The sequence below is a fragment of the Stenella coeruleoalba genome (genome assembly GCF_951394435.1).
Source record: "Stenella coeruleoalba genome assembly, chromosome: X".
In the NCBI taxonomy this organism is placed as follows: domain Eukaryota; kingdom Metazoa; phylum Chordata; class Mammalia; order Artiodactyla; family Delphinidae; genus Stenella; species Stenella coeruleoalba.
In genome coordinates, this window is record NC_137152.1 from 87,604,938 (window position 1) to 87,621,733 (window position 16,796).

The following is a 16,796-nucleotide window of genomic DNA, read 5'->3' on the forward strand; positions in this document are numbered from 1 at the left end:
GAAGTCGAAAGTAAAGTAAAACTAGTTGAGAAGAAGTTGCTGTCTCCACTTCTTCATCTCAGAATCACTTCTGTGAAATTTTAGCTTTTTATTTGAACATAACTTCAGACACAGAAAACTTGCAAGAAGAGTTTAAAAAAATCCCATTTTGCCCTTCACTCAGATGCCCCAAATGTTAACATTTTACCACATGTGTTTCCTCCTCTTCTCCCTCCCGCTTCTTCTTCTCCTTCTCCTTCTTCATGTCCCCCGCCCCCACCGCCACACACACACATCCACACACACACACACACGCACACACTTATGTTCTGGACCATTTGAGAGTAATTTGCAGACATGATGCCATCTACCCTTATATATTTCAGAGTGTTTTTCCTAATAATAAGGATATTATTAGCACAATGATTATTATTAATTAAGGATATCAAGCACAATGATTAAAATCAGGAATTAACATTGATACAGTATTAATAACTCTACAGACCTAATTCCTAATTCAGATTTCACTGAATGCATTGTCCCAACAGTGTCCTCTGTAGCAGAAGAAAATCCTGGTTCGTGAGTAGCACTCAGCTTTCGTGTCTCCTTTAATCTGGAATAATTCTACAGTCCTTGTGTTTCACGACATTGACAATTTTGAAGAGTACAGGCCAGCTATTTCGTAGAATGTCCTTCAGTTTGAGTGTATCTGAATTTTCCTCATGATTAGGTTCAGATTATGTGCTTTTAGAAAGAGCATCACAGAAGGCCTGTGTCCTCAGTAAGCACATGAAGCTGATTTGTCCCGTTAGTGGCCATATTAACTTTGACCACTTGGTTCAGATTCTGTTTGTTGGGTTTCTCTGCTGCAAAGTTATTATTTTTTCCCTCTTGTACTAATAGATATCTAGTAAGGAAACACTTTGAGACTATATAAACATCTTTTTACTCAAACTTTCACCCACTAGTTTTAGCATCCACTGATGAGTCTTTATAAGAGAGAGGAAGGAGAGAAGTTAGAGAAGGTGATATGATATCAGAGGCAGAGACCGTGAAGGATATGTGACAAGATTACACTGTTGGCTTTGAAGATGAAAGAAGGGGCCATGAGGCAAAGGAATGCAGGTGATCTCTAGCAGCTGGCAAAGGCAAGCAAATGGATTATTCCCTAGAGCCTCCAAAAGAACCAGTCCTGTTGACACCTTGACTTCAGCTCAGTGAGACTGATTTTAGATTTCTGACCTCCAGAAGCATAAGAAAATAAATTTGTATTGTTCTAAGCCACTAAGTTTGTGGCACTTTGATAGCAAATGCAATAGAAATAGAAATACAATACAATAGGAATACAGTACAGTAGCAGTAAAAAGCTAATTCACTGGGGCTTCCCTGGTGGCGCAGTGGTTGAGAGTCTGCCTGCCGATGCAGGGGACACGGGTTCGTGCCCCGGTCCGGGAAGATCCCACATGCCGCGGAGCGGCTGGGCCCGTGAGCCATGGCCGCTGAGCCTGCGCGTCCGGAGCCTGTGCTCTGCAGCTGGAGAGGCCACAACAGTGAGAGGCCCACGTACCACAAAAAAAAAAGCAACAAAAAACAATTCACTTACCTCCTTGTTACTACACTGTCCTGCTTTTCCTACCTCTTTGGCTGCTCTTTTTCCTTCCTTCCAGGGGTCTCTTCCTCTGTCACTCCTTAAATAGTGAGGATCCCCCAAACTCTGTCCTCAGCCCATCTCTCACCTGATTTTGCAGCCTCTTCCTAGGTGAACGTATGTGTTCTCATAATTCCAGTGTGCACACTCATGATTTCCACATCTGTGTATTCAGCCCTTATCTCTTTTCTGAGCTCCCCATCCACATATCCATTTGTCTACTCAACAATTCCACCTAGTTATTTCCTACACTCCTCACACTCAACATGTCCCAAACTGATCTCATTATGCTTCCCCCACATTCTCCATCCCCATTTCTACCCAACGTCTGCTTCCCCTTCTGCATTCCCTGTCCCGGATAGTAACACCACCGTCTCCAAGTACCCAACCAGAAACCTGACTTTTTTCTCCTTCACTTATTTTGTCACAAAGTTCTAAATCTCTTTCATTTGTGCGCTCTCCTTGTTATCTCTTGCTTCACATATTGCAGTGGTTTCCCTACAGCTCTTCTGCTTCTGTCTCAACCCCTTCGAATGACTTCAGCTACCTGAGTAATTTTTCTAAAATGCAAATTTCATCATGGCATTCTTCTATTTAAAGCCATTCAAAGATTGCTCATAGCTTCTGGATAATGTCCATACTCCTTGGAATGTCATTCATGAACTGCCTTCGGACTATCTCACCAGCTTTTTCTTTTCATACTGCTCCATCCTCAACCTATGTGCCTACAATATTTTTTTAAAATAAATTTATTTATTTATTTATTTATTTAGGGCTGTGTTGGGTCTCCGTTGCTACACGCGGGCTTTCTCTAGTTGTGGTGAGCGGGGGCTACTCTTTGTTGCAGTGCACAGGTTTCTCATTGCGGTGGCTTCTCTTGTTGCGGAGCATGGGCTGTAGGTACGCGGGCTTCAGTAGTTGTGGCACGTGGGCTCAGTAGTTGTGGCTCATGGACTCTAGAGCGCAGGCTCAGTAGCTGTAGCGCATGCGCTTAGTTGCTCCACAGCACGTGGGACCTTCCTGGACCAGGGCTCGAACCCGTGTCCCCTGCATTGGCAGGCAGATTCTTAACCACTGAGCCACCAGGGAAGTCCTGTGTGCCTACGATATTATTCATTTATTGAAGTTACCAGGTTCCCTTTGGCCTCTGTGCCACTGTGCCATCTTTCTGAAATGCCCTTCTTCCCCTGAACAACATCTACTCTGCCTTCGAAAGAAGACATAGTGTTTTCTTTTTTAAAGTCTTTATTGAATTCGTTACAATATTGCTTCTGTTTTATGTTTTGGTTTTTTGGCCACGAGGCATGTGGGATCTTAGCTCCCCAACCCGGGATTGAACACGCACCCCCTGCATTGGAAGGCAAAGTCTTAACCACTGGACCGCCAGGGAAGTCCCTCTACTCTGCTTTCAAGACTTACCTTTCCCTGGCTGCCCTCCTCCCACTTCCACTGCTTAGTAGGATCCCGTCCTACATGCTCTGTAGCAGCTTGTATTTATCGTATGTCAGTGCTTTATCACACTTTATTGTAATTGTCTGTTCACTTATCTTTCCCCTACTAGACTGTGGACTCCTTGAGGACAGGGACTCAGCACACACTGAAAAAATTAACGCTAGTATGATGAGTTTGATTTACATAAAGCACCAATGAAAACCAATCCAATTGTTTCGCAGTCACAGGCTTGTATTTTATCTCATTGTATATGCATTGATAATTCCTTGAAGTAAAATATGACATATATATTTTTTTAAACATTGTTTTTTAAAATATTTTATTTATTTGGTTGTGCTGGTCTTAGCTGCAACTCACGGGATCCTTAGTTGTGGCTCACCAGCTCCTTAGTTGCAGCATGTGAACTCTTAGTTGCAGCATGCATGTGGGATCTAGTTCCCTAATTAGGGATTGAACCCAGGCTCCCTGCATTGGGACCACAGTCTTAACCACTGTGCCACCAGGGAAGTCCCAGATTTATATATTAATTGTCATGTATTTTGATATATTTGCTAATTCTGTCCACCTGGACTCCATTTTCACTCCTTGAAGCTTATAGTTCCTTAGAACACAACTTAAAGTCCATTCTAAATGATTATCTTCAGTGAACAGGTAATTTTCCACAGTCGCACAGAACTGAATTCTTCATTTTCTCCTACAAGCTTATCAGGAGTTAGAGGATCTAAGAGTTGAAAAAGATCTTTATAGGTTTCATTTTCCAGTGCTTCCCAACACTGATAGCTCATCTGAGGGAGCCTGTAAATATACAGATTCTCATGCCCCACCCAAGAGGTACAATACAGTATAATCTGAGATCAGTATTTCTAAAATTTTCCTCAATTAGTTCAGATGAGCAACCAGTGTTTAGAACCCTTGATTGGGTCTAATCATCTTACCGGTGCTTAAATACCCTGGATGGCATTATAGCATATACAATTCTTCTTAAACTTTAAAGTGGAATTTTACTCGGTAGGTCTGGGTAGGGGGCCTGAGACTCTGTATTTCTAGGAAATTCTCCTATGATACAATGTGGCTGGTCCTTAGGCCACACTTTGAATAGCAAGGGCATGAAAAGCACACAATGGTGGAGTCAAGAGAAACCTGGGTTCAAATCCTACTTCTTCTACGTAGTAGTTATGCAACCTTGGGCAATTTACTTCACTTTTCTGATCCTCAGTTTCCTCACTTATAAAATTGATATGATAATGCCTCATTGGGCTGTCGTGGAGATTTTTTTTTAAAGAATACAAATTGACACAGATATATTCTTTTGAAAATTCAAGCAATCCAAACCAATTGAACTTTCTCTTCATCTTGATTATGCAGACACATTCGAAGAGAACATCTTTACAGTACTGTGCCTTCCTATACAGAAATGTTGCTGTGTATTTGTCTTTATGTGCCATGATTAAATTAAATGAAATAATGCTTTAGAAACACTTAGCATGGTTCCTGGCCATCTTAAGTACTCAGAACATGGTAGCCGGTAGCTTTAAAAAAAATTGATTTTGGAAAATTTCAAACACACACACTGTAAAGAGGACAGTATAAGTGAATCTCCATGTATCCATCACCCAGTTTCAACAATTATCACCATATGACTAATCATGTTTCACCTGTACACCAACCCATGTCTCCTTCCTCTGGATTATTTTAAAGCAAATTCTAGACACACTTCAGTGTGTATCTCTGAAAGACCAGTCCCCACCCCACCCTTATCTCCCTCTCTCTCTCATTAAAACCATCATGCCATTATTTTCACCTAAAAATTGAACCCCAAAATCTTAATGTGATCAAATATCCAATCAGCATTCAAATATCTCCAATTATAGCAAAAACAGTCTTTTGAAGTTGGCTTGTTCAAATCAGGGTAAGAATGGAAGTTGTATTATTCTTATTCTTATCATCATCATCATTATTATCGTTTCTATCACACAACTCTCCAGCCTTGACCTCCAGTGATGAGAAGCTTACCAGCTCTCACCCCAGTTCGTTTTTATTATTATTTCTTTTTTTTGCGGTGTGTGGGCCTCTCACTGTTGTGGCCTCTCCCGTTGCGGAGCACAGGCTCCGGATGCGCAGGCTCAGCGGCCATGGCTCACGGGCCCAGCCACTCGGCGGCATGTGGGATCCTCCCAGACCGGGGCGCGAACCCATGTCCCCTGCATCGGCAGGCAGACTCTCAACCACTGTGCCACCAGGGAAGCCCTCACAGCAGCTCATTTTATTTTTCGATAGTGTGACTATGAGGTTTCCATTCAATATAAAGAAGATTGCTGTCTCCCTGTATCTTCCATCCATTTGGGTCTTACATGGAACAAATCTGCTCCCTCTGCTCCGTTACAGCCTGTATTAGTTTCCTGTGGCTGCCGTAACAAAGTGCCACAAACCAGGTGGCTTAAAACAGAAACTTATTGTCTCAGTTCTAGAGACTAGAAGTCTGAAATCAAGGTGTTGACAGGGCTATGTTTCATTTGAAGGCTCTGGGGAGAATCCTTTCTTGCCCCTTCCAGCTTCTGAGGGCTCCTGCTCTTTGGGTTGTGACACCACAATTCCAATCTGTGCCTCCTGCTTCACCTGACCTTCTTCCCTCTGTGTCTGTGACCGAATTTCCTTCTCAGAAGGACGCCAGTCATATTGGGTTAAGGGCCGACCCTATGCCAATATGCCTCATCTGAATGAATTGCATCTGCAAAGACTTCATTCAAAAGTAAGGTCACATTCTGATGTTCCAGAGGTTAGGACTTCAACATACCTTTTGTGGAGGGGGCGGGACACGATTCAACCCATAACACAGCCCTTCAAATATTTGAAGAAAATAATCAAGTCCCTTAGAGTCTTCTCTTATCCTGGTTAAACCTTCCCTGTTCCTTCAACCATTCCTGAACTTTGGCTTTATTTTTTTCCAAACCACTGCCATTTATTGAATAATCCAACTGAGCCCACTGATTGAAATGTTGTTCAGGCATAGTTTGACCATGCAAATAGACCCACACTATCTCCTCCCCGGTTCAACATACTCTATTTCTATCACTGCAGCTTAGGTTTGACGTATCATTTCCTCTACCTCCCCTCATCTCAGGCTGAATTGGGTGTCCCTTTTCTGTTCTTTTGTTTTACCTTTATCATTGCACTTACCACACTATGTAACAATTATTTGTGTGAAAAGAATTAAGGGTGTTATAAGTCAACCTAATGAGCCAACAGTATGTTATGGCCATAAAATAGTTGATTCATCAAATATTAATTGAATTCTTATTATGTGCCAGGCACTGTACATGGTGTGATGGATACAATTTTGAATAAAGCATAGTCCTTGCCCTCAGGAAACTCATAGTCTAATGAGGGATACGGGCATGTGAACAGACAAGAAAAATATGGCTGGACTAGTGCTGGGATAGAAGCAGGATGCTTTGGAAGCATAGAAGAGGAAAATCTAACCCAGCCCAGGATGGGACATGTTAAAGAAGCCTTCTTTTAGGAAATGATGCCGGGGCTGAGTCTGAGAGAATGAGAAGAAGTCTGCCAGGCAAAGGGGGAGTGAGAAGTAGAGAGGATGGGCATCAAAGCAGAGGCTGCAGCATGAGCAAAGTCATAGAAGTGTTTGGAGAATTGCAAGGTTGCAAGCAGTTTGGTATTGTTGAGACATTAGCTGTGAGCGAGGCAGTAGCGTGGGAGATGAAGCTGGCAAGTTTGAGATTTGCATGGCCCTGACGTAGCTTGGATTCCATCTTGCAGGTAATGATGTGTTACATGATCATATCTGCAATTTCAAAAGCTCATTCTGGTGGCTGTGCGAAGGGTTGGACAGGGTCAAAACTGGAGGCAGGGAGATCAACTAAGAGTTGGTTACAGTTACTAGGTGTGTGATGAGGTGAGAAATATTTGAGAAGGAAAATTATCGAGATTGGCTGGGGGGGACTTCCCTGGTGGTCCAGTGAGTAAGACTCCATGCTCCCAATGCAGGGGGCCTGGGTTTGATCCCTGGTCAGGGAACTAGATCCCGCATGCATGCCACAACAAAGAGTCCACATGCCACAACTAAGAAGTCCACATGCTGCAACTAAGAGCCGCATGCCACAACTAAAGATCCCACATGCCGCAAGGAAGATCCTGCATGCTGCAACCAAGACCCAGCCCAGCCTAAATAAATAAATAAGTAAATATTAAAAAAAAAAGATTGGGTCAGGATTTAGCTATGGGGGGAGTGAGAGGAAGTGAGGAGGCAGAACTGACTTTCAGGTTTCTGGTGTGGGAGGGACTGGGTGATGCCATCAGTTGAGACAGGGAATATAAGAACAAAAATAGATCTGGGGAGGAGATACTGAGTTTGGTTTTGGACATGTTCAAGTTGAGGTACCTGCAGGATTTTTCAGACTTGGAGTAAAGTTCTGGCCTGGAGTTATACATTTAGGTGTCATCAGAGCAAAGGTAAAAATGAAAACAATGAGGATGGATGGGACCATCTGGGAGAATTTGGAAAGTGGGAGGAACCAAGGACCCAGGATGAAATCCTGGTCAACACCTACGGGTTGATGGAGGAGGGGGATCACATGAAAGAAAAAGCAAGAATAGTCATAGAGGTGTGAAGGGAACAAGGAGAGTGTGGTGTCATGGAAACCACAAAAAAGAAAGAAATGAGCAGCAGTGTTAAATGACACTGAAAGGTCTAGTAAAATAGGGATTCCAGGAAAGAACTTATTTAATGCTTTGCTAAAATCCAAAGAAATCCAAGATTCCATTTGCTTATTCTTCCTAACAATTAGCCTCATCAAAGAAGGAAATCAGGTTAATTTGACTTATTCTTAGTGAAAACATCTCCCTTTAATAATCTGAGCATTCTAGAATTTTTATTAAATGGACATATATTTATTGAGCATTTAACTTATGCCAGGCATTGCACTAGGCTGTGTTCTAGGCTCATCATTAGTAGACTAGACAGAAAAAAATCCCTTCTCTTGTGGAGCTTGTAACTGAGATACACTATAGCTATGATTCTGACTCCAATTCTGATGAGTGTCAGGGGTTGTCCCCATACCACCAAGCGATTTTCTCACACCAGCCGAGTGTCCTACAATTCAACTCAATTCTGACACTATCCACCTGGACATAAATGTTAGAACACACAGGTTAAGGGCTCAGTCCTATAAGACCCCCACACCTTTAAATGCCAATCACAAGATCAGATTGTTGCCTGGGCTTCTGACCCACTGGCTATAGATTTGAGGTTCCAACGACCCCCTCCTTGAGTTCAGTTAATTTGCTAGTGCGGCTCACAGAACTCAGAGAAACATTTTACTTACTAGACTACCAGTTTATTATTAAAAGATATAATTTTAGGAACAGCCAGATGGAAGAGATGCATAGGCAAGGTATATGGGAAGGGACACCGAATTTCCAAGCCCTTTCTGAGTACCCAATCTCCCAGCATCAACATGTGTTCATCAACCTGGAAGCTCTCCGAACCCTGTCCTTTTGGATTTTTATGGAGGCCTCATTACACAGGCATCACTGATTAAATCATTGGCCATTGGCTATTGACTCAACCTCCAGTCCCTCCTCTCCCTGGAGGTCCCCTGACAACCAGCATCCTACCTTGGGTGTGGTCCAAAATTCACCTCATTAACATAACAAAAACACATTTCCCACTCTCATCACTTAGGAAATTCTAAGAGTTTTAGGAGCTCTGTGCCAGGAACAGGAACAAAATTCAAGTATATATTTCTTATTATAAATCACAATATCACAATAGCATAATGCTTATGAGCCTGGGCCTAAATCCTGGAATCACCACCTGCTAAACTATATGAGTATGGATAAATTACTTAATCTCACAGCCCTAGTTTCTTCGTCTGTAAAATGGGGAGACTAAGGATTATTGCCGGGAGGTTATTATTAAGGTTAAAAGAGCTAATACACGTAAAATGCTTTGAACAGTGTCAGGCGCATAATAAGAGCTCAATAAATGCTAGTTATTCTGCTGTGTATGGAGGCATGGGGACAAGCCAATAAATAAGAAAATATGCATTAGTGCAATGGAAATAATTAAAATAGATTTGAAAGCAAGTAAATGCATAGTTACTTTAGATTGGATTGTCTTACTCTAAGACAAGGATGTTTGAGTTGAATTCTGAACAAAGAGGAATTAGCTGTGTAACAATCCTGGCAAAGTACACTCCAGGTAGACCAACTATGGCCCTTGGGCCAAATCCGGTCCATAGCCTGTTTTTGTAAATAAAGTTTGATTCTTTACATATTATCTGTGGCTGCTTTTGCTCAGAGATGAGTAGTTGCGACAGAGACCATATGGCCCAAAAGCCAAAAATATTTACTGTTTGGCTCCTTAGAGAAGTTTGCCCACCCCTGCTCTAGGCAGAAGGAATAGCAAATGCAAAGGCCCTAGGCAGGTATGAGCTTGGAGAGCTCAAGGAACAGAAAGAAGTACTGGAATGGGTAAGAGGAATGAATGGTAATGAATCTTGCCTCAGACCCACATTAAGTCCACACTGGTCTGTAGTTTGCAGAATCCACCTTCCTTCCCCTTTTGAAAGCCATTCATCTCCAGTCTTTGAGGATCTGATACTGGTACTTCTCCCTTGTGTACGATTTTCCAAGGATCACTAACCGTGGTTCATCGATTGTACTTGCAGGTTCTCATTGCCTAGGGAGTAATTCATCTGGGCCAGAAGATTTGAACTTATTTAGAGCAGCACTCTTAACATATCGCAGGCCAGTCGATACTAACAGTAAGCACTATCTCCAACCACTGCTTTATTTTAAACTTGAATCCCATTGAACTTCATTTCACTGATATTTTTGACTTGGAATTTATTGTCATGGATCTTAAGTTAACTCTGATTAATATCCATTATATATATATTTATAGATATACATATCTATATGTTTGTCTATACATATCTATACTTGTCTATATCTGTGACAGTATTTCCAAAACTGTATTTTGAGAGATGCTAGTATCCTGTGAGATATTAATAAGTGAGTAGAACATGAAAGTTCCACGGTCAAATATATATGGTAAATGCTAAGCAAAGCTAAAATAGGTTTTATTTCTGGCAGGACTTCTTAAAGCCTTAATATGCTAATGTGTGCTGTGAGTCTCTGAGAGAGAGATTCAGTGTGCAACATTTCCTAAACTTACTTGATCAAATTCATTTTTCTTAGAACACCAGTTAGTACCCCAAGGGACACTAGTGTTTCTTGGGTCAGTTTGAAAATCTCTGGCTTTTAGGCAGTTGAGGCACTGAGAAATGTATCTGGCCTCCCTGCGTGAATCTGCTATAAATTTCTGCCAAAAGATCCTTTTCATGTGATATTCTCATTGCAGATTGAAAGTTGGGGTAAATCTGTATCTGTGTGATTAAAGTTATCTCTGGACTGTACTCTTTCCTGATTCTTGCCATCCATCCAGCAAATATTAGTACCTACTATGAGCTAGGTCCTGTTCTAGGTGTTGGAGATACACCAGTGATGGAGACAGACAAGGTTCTCGTTCTCGTGGAATATATATGCGTGCATGCGCGTGTGCATGGCGGGGAACATATAATAAACACATATGATAATTTTAGCTAGTGATAAGTGCCCTGAAGGGTGTTATATCAGAGAGTAATGTGAAGGGGTAACTTTAGATGGGGTAGTCAGGGAAGGCTTCTCCGAGTATGTGATGCATAACCTGAAAGAAGGAACTAGAACAGCTATGTGAAGAGTGGAAGGAAGAGCACTCCAGCAGAGGGAGAGAACTTGCAAAGTTTTGGGGATGGCCAAGAGTTTGTGGTTCAAGGAGTGTCGGAAGGCTAGTGTGTTTGGATTGTAGTGAGCAAGGGTGAGAGTGGATGGAGTGCGAGAGGTAGACAGGGGCCAGCTAATGCCAAGTCTTATAGACCATGTCAAGAAATTTGCATTTTACTCTAATGGCCATGAGAGGAGAAAGTAAAATGGTCAGATTTCCATTTTTAAAAGATCACTTTGATTGCAGTACTGATTGCAAGAAGGCAAAAGTAGAAGAGGGGAGACCCAAATTAAAACTTGATGGATTGAACATTGGGTGTTGTGGAGGGGAGAGCATCAAGGATGACATCCCAGTATCTGGTTTAAGCAATTGGGTGGGGTGCCATTTGCTGAGATGGGGAGGACTAGAAATCGATAGGTCTCTTTTGGTCACATTAAGTTAGCGCTGTCCGTGAGGCATCCAGGTGGAGATGTGAAATAGTCAGGTGGAGATGTAAGTCTGGACTCAGGGGAGAGGTCTGAGCTGAAGAGCTAAAGTGGGGATTGTACTTAAATCACGGGACTAGAAGAGGTCACCTAGGAAGTGTAGCTGTAGGTGGAGAAGACAGCCAAGGACCAAGGCTTGGCTCACACCAACCTTTAGAGGTTGAAGAGCAGGAGGAGGAAGCAACAGATCCCGAGGAAGAGGCAGTGAGATGGGAGAAAAACCTGGAGGATGTGAAGTCACAGAAACTAGACCCTAAGTGACCCGGTGCGCTGGTTAGGAAGTCACGGTGAGCCAGAAGGTTTAGGCTTGGCCCTAAAGATTAAAGCTCTAGGAAGCCCGTGAGCCACAACTACTGAGCCCATGTGTCACACCTACTGAAGCCCGCGTGCCTAGAGCCCGTGCTCCGCAACAAGAGAAGCCACCGCAATGAGAAGCCCACGCACGGCAACGAAGAGGAGCCCCTGCTCACCGCAAGTAGAGAAAGCCCACGCGCAGCAACGAAGACCCAGCGCAGCCAAAAATAAATAAATAAAATAAATTTTAAAAAAAGAAAACTTTAAAAAAGAAAGCTCTAAAAAAAAAAGAAAGCTCTAGGGAAATATTTACCAACGTACTATAGATTTCAAACAGATGCGTTCATTGTAACAAACACAATAATTCAGATAAATTACAAAATTAATGAAAGCAATACCAAAATATAGATCAAAAGTGAATAAGAAATACCAGGAGCATGCCATTTCTTCATACTGGGAATGTATTTATTTTGAACATGGCCTGTTCACAACTGGTTTTAGAACAATGTCTTATTGATGAGCCCGTGCCAAAGTACTTTTCACCATCCTGTTAAGAGCTCCCTGGTTAGAAAAGCCTTCAGTCAACCTCTGGATTTCAGACAACTAGCTGCTTCTTTTGAGAGCAGCATGAAGGTTCCCTTCTGCAGAAGCAACAATGCTCTTGTGCAACAAAATCTCCCTTCTGTGATTTTTTTCCTTCTGAAACAGACTGGGTTCTGTGCTTCTCTCTGTAGAAAGTATCTGGAGCGTTCCCCTGCCTACCCCGCCCCCCTATTTGTAGTTAGAAAAAAAGAGCCCATGAGCTGTCCCTTTCATACTCTCAGACTCTGGTGTCCTGAGTCTGCTTCAGATTAATTCAATTAAACACCTCAAGCTGAATCTGTCAATCGTCTTTTTTTTTTTTTGCCATGGGCCTGATTTACTCTGCTAATAGGATCAACACATGTTATATACAAAGGTAACCATTAAATAATTATAAACAAATAATTTCACCCCATACTCCCAGCTGATTTTGCATCTCCTGCCAAATACAAAACATTTACTTTAATACATTTACAGCGATAATTTGCATAAAACTACTGAAAGTGGGGATATTTTCAAAGCAGCTGCTTATGTGATATGATTAGCAAAATCTCCCTACCCCATCCCCATCCACCCACGCTATTCGTCATTGCTTTGAGTTAATACATTGAAGCCCTCTGTTAAAATTAAAACATTATCTACAGAGACAAATGAAGTTATTAACATTTAGTTCAAATTAGTTGATTGAAATCCTTAATCAGTAAGGTCCTTTGTGAAAGGAACCCAGAAGCAGTGTTAAGTTTTGAGGAAGGAAAAGGAAAGGTCCAGAATATGGGCTGCTGCTCGGGGAGGGAAGATGGGTTTGGGGCACTCTGTATAGAGCTCTGGTAAGCCAGGGAATAGCTTGAAAGCACTGGAAGCTCAGGCGGAGGGCAGACTGCTAAAAAGTAAAGGAAAGGGTGGTTTCTAAAGGACAATAAAAGCCATTAAAAGCAAGTCTCCTTTAAGTGACAGTTCTGCCAAGAGCCAGCTAGCTTGTTTCCGGTGTGTCTATGATGAAAGTGGTCATTTCTTCACATTTTAGAAAATTCTCCAGCTCTCTGTAGGGATCATATCAAGTGAGGTTAAAGAATTCTCAGGCGTCAATTGACTTCTGACTCAACTTTGGGATTTTTGGAGACATATCTTAAAAAAAATTTAACTACAAAAGAAATTCTCATTGTAGAATATTCAAACAGTTATAACATACATAGAATCAAACCTGGGGACTTCCCTGGTGGTCCCGTGGCTAAGACTCCGTGCTCCCAATGCAGGGGGCCTGGGTTCGATTCCTGGTCAGGGAACCAGATCCCATAGGCGGCAACTAAGAGTTCGCATGCCGCAACTAAAGATCCCACGTGCAGCAACTAAGACCCAGCACAGCCAAATAAATAAATAAATATATTTTTTAAAAACCGCCTTGAAAATAAAACCTGAACGATCCCCGCAACATCCACCACAATTCTAGGCTCACACTATTTTACACTGTGCTTCCAGGTTACTTTCTATGCATTTACTGGCATATACATACATCTATTTTCTTACACAAATACAACAAGCTCTACCTGTTCTGTATACCTCCTCGTTCTTTTTAAAATTTGTTTTATTGTGGTAAAATGTACATAACGTAAAATTTACCATTTTAACCAATTTTGAATGTACAATTCAGTGGTATTAAGTACATTCACAATGTTGTTTAACCATCACCACTATTCAATTCCAGAACTTTTTCCATCATCCAAAATAAAAACTCTGTAACCATTAAAGAGTATGCCCTCATTCTCCCCTCCCCTCAATCCCTGGTAACCTCTATTCTATTTTCTGTCTCTATGCTCCTCTTTCTTGCAAAATTGTTTTTGAAAAGGTAATACACAAACATTATAAAAAAATTCAAACAATACAAAAGGGCAAATACAATGTTAAATACTTCTTCTCCTATGCTTGACTCCCAGGGAACCAGGTAATCAGTTTCTTAGGTATCTTTACTGAAGAGTCTGTGCGCATACAAGCACACATGGACAGACATATACCTTCCCCCCTTTTTTACATAGTAGTAGCAAATCATACACAGCTTGCTCTTTTCACTTAATATCTGCGATATATAAATATATATAATACATATATATATAATTCTTATACATACACTTCTGTTATGCTAGGATCATTTTATTTCTGACTCAATTTTTTTAAATTAATTTTTTATTGTGGCAAAAAGCATATAACATAAAATTCACCCTCCTAACAATTTCTAAGTGTACAATACCATATTGTCACCCACATGCACATTGTCGTGCAACAGATTCCCCAGAGCCCCTCACCCCAGTCCTGCATGACTGAAACTCTACATCCACAAAACAACTCCTTCCCTCCCCTTCCCTCCAGCCCCTAGCGTGCACCATTCTGCTTTCTGTTTCTATGAGTTTGACTACTTTTGGTATGTCCTATAAGTGGCATCATACAATATTCGTCCTTCTGTGACTGGCTTATTTCACTTAGCATATTTATCCTCAAGGTTCATCCATGTCATAGCATATGATAGGATTTCCCTCTTTTCTAAGGCAGAATGTATATGCCATATTCAGTGCATATACGCTGAATGTATATGCCACATTTTCTTTATCCATTCATCTCTCCATGGATATTTAGGTTGCTTTTAATTCTTGTTATTGTGAATAATGCTGCAATGAACATGGGGGTGCAAATATCTCTTTGAGGGTCTGCTTTCAATTCTTTCATATATATTTCCAGAAGTGGGATCGCTGTATCATATGGTAGTCCTATTTTTAATTTTTTGAGGAACCTCCTTACTGTTTTCCATAGCAGTTGCACCATTTTACATTCCCACCAACTGTGTACAGTGTTCCAATTTCTCCACATCCTCACCAACACTTACTATTTTGCTTTTTGTTTTTTTAATACTGGTCAGACTAACAGGTGTGAGATGATATCTTATTGTGGTTTTAGTTTGCATTTCCCTGATGAATAGTGATGTTGAGCATCTTTTCATATGCTTGTTAGCCATTTGTATATCTTCTTTGGAGAAATGTCTATTCAAGTCCTTTGCCCATTTTTAAATTTTATTTATTTATTTATTTATTTATTTATTTATTTATTTATAGCGGTATGCGAGCCTCTCACTGCTGTGGCCTCTCCCTTTGCGGAGCACAGGCTCCCGACGCGCAGGCTCAGTGGCCATGGCTCACGGGCCCAGCCACTCCGCGGCATGTGGGATCTTCCCGGACCGGGGCACGAACTCGTGGCCCCTGCATCGGCAGGCGGACTCTCAACCACTGCACCACCAGGGAAGCCCCTTTGCCCATTTTTTAATCGTGTTATTTATTTTGTTATTGGGTTGTAGGGGTTCTTTACATATTAACCCCTTATCAGATACATGGTTTGCAAATATTTTCTCTCCTTTCTTGACTTTTCACTGTTGATTCTCCTGTTGCACAGAAATTAAGTTCGATGTAGTCCCACTTGTCTATTTCGCCTGTGCTTTTGGTGTGACTCTTTTACTTCTCTCGGGGCCAGACTTTCATCAGGATAGCTTGGTTGTGATTTTTGCCTTCCTTTCCACCTCAGTACTCTCTAGCACATTGTTTTGTTTTTAAATAAATTTATTTATTTATTTTTGGCTGCCTTGGGTCTTCGTTGTGGTACGCAGGCTTCTCATTGCCGTGGCTTCTCTTGTTGCCGAGCACAGGCTCGCGGGCTCTAGAGTGCAGGCTCAGTAGTTGTGGCGCACAGACTTAGTTGCTCCGCGGCATGTGAGATCTTCCCGGACCAGGGCTCGAACCCCTTGTCTCCTGCATTGTCAGGCAGATTCTTAACCACTGCACCACCAGGGAAGTCCTAGCACATTGTTTTACAGGGGTGTTGGCTAATTACTATTGGTTCTCTGATGGGATACACCCAGAATTACCTTAATTTTTCTGGAATCATTCCCATGGAAGGTAATGCGAGGCCTGTGTGAGAGGGGGTTGTTTCCTCCCATTTTCTCACTTCTTTCCCTTTCATCTCCCCTTTTTCTCCCCTTCCAGAATCTCCTCTGGGGCCTCCTCCTTCCCTCTCCCACCCTCCTCGTGAGTGGGGCAGTGGTCTCTGAGACAATGACAGGTCAGCCCAAGGGCTTACTCCAGACCAATGAGCGCTTCTGGGTTCCAGATGGACCAATTAGCTTATTAGGGACATTGAATACCTGTATGGCTGGCATCTGTCCCATTGTCCTCTTATTAACGACCCTCTTGTCCATCAAGGATTTGAATGTGTAAATGAAGCCGTATTCTCTCTCCCATTTTTTTTTGTTTTGTTTTTAAATTTTGGTGGCTTTAATCCATCCCCACAACTTCTGCCCAAGGCCAATAAAACACAGCCATTCTCCCTTTGTAAAAAGAAAGAGGGGTTGGGTTTCCTTCAATTGTCTGCCCTTTTCTGTCTCCTCCACTATTTTTGTTTTACTCTGTAGTTAACTTTGCATAGAGCAGCTTCGCCCGAGGACCTGTGCGGTGGACCTAGGCACTCTTTTCTCACTGCCGGTTGCAACCGCCTTTTCGTTGTTCTAATCTGGGGGTTTGTGGGACCAGGGGCTTGG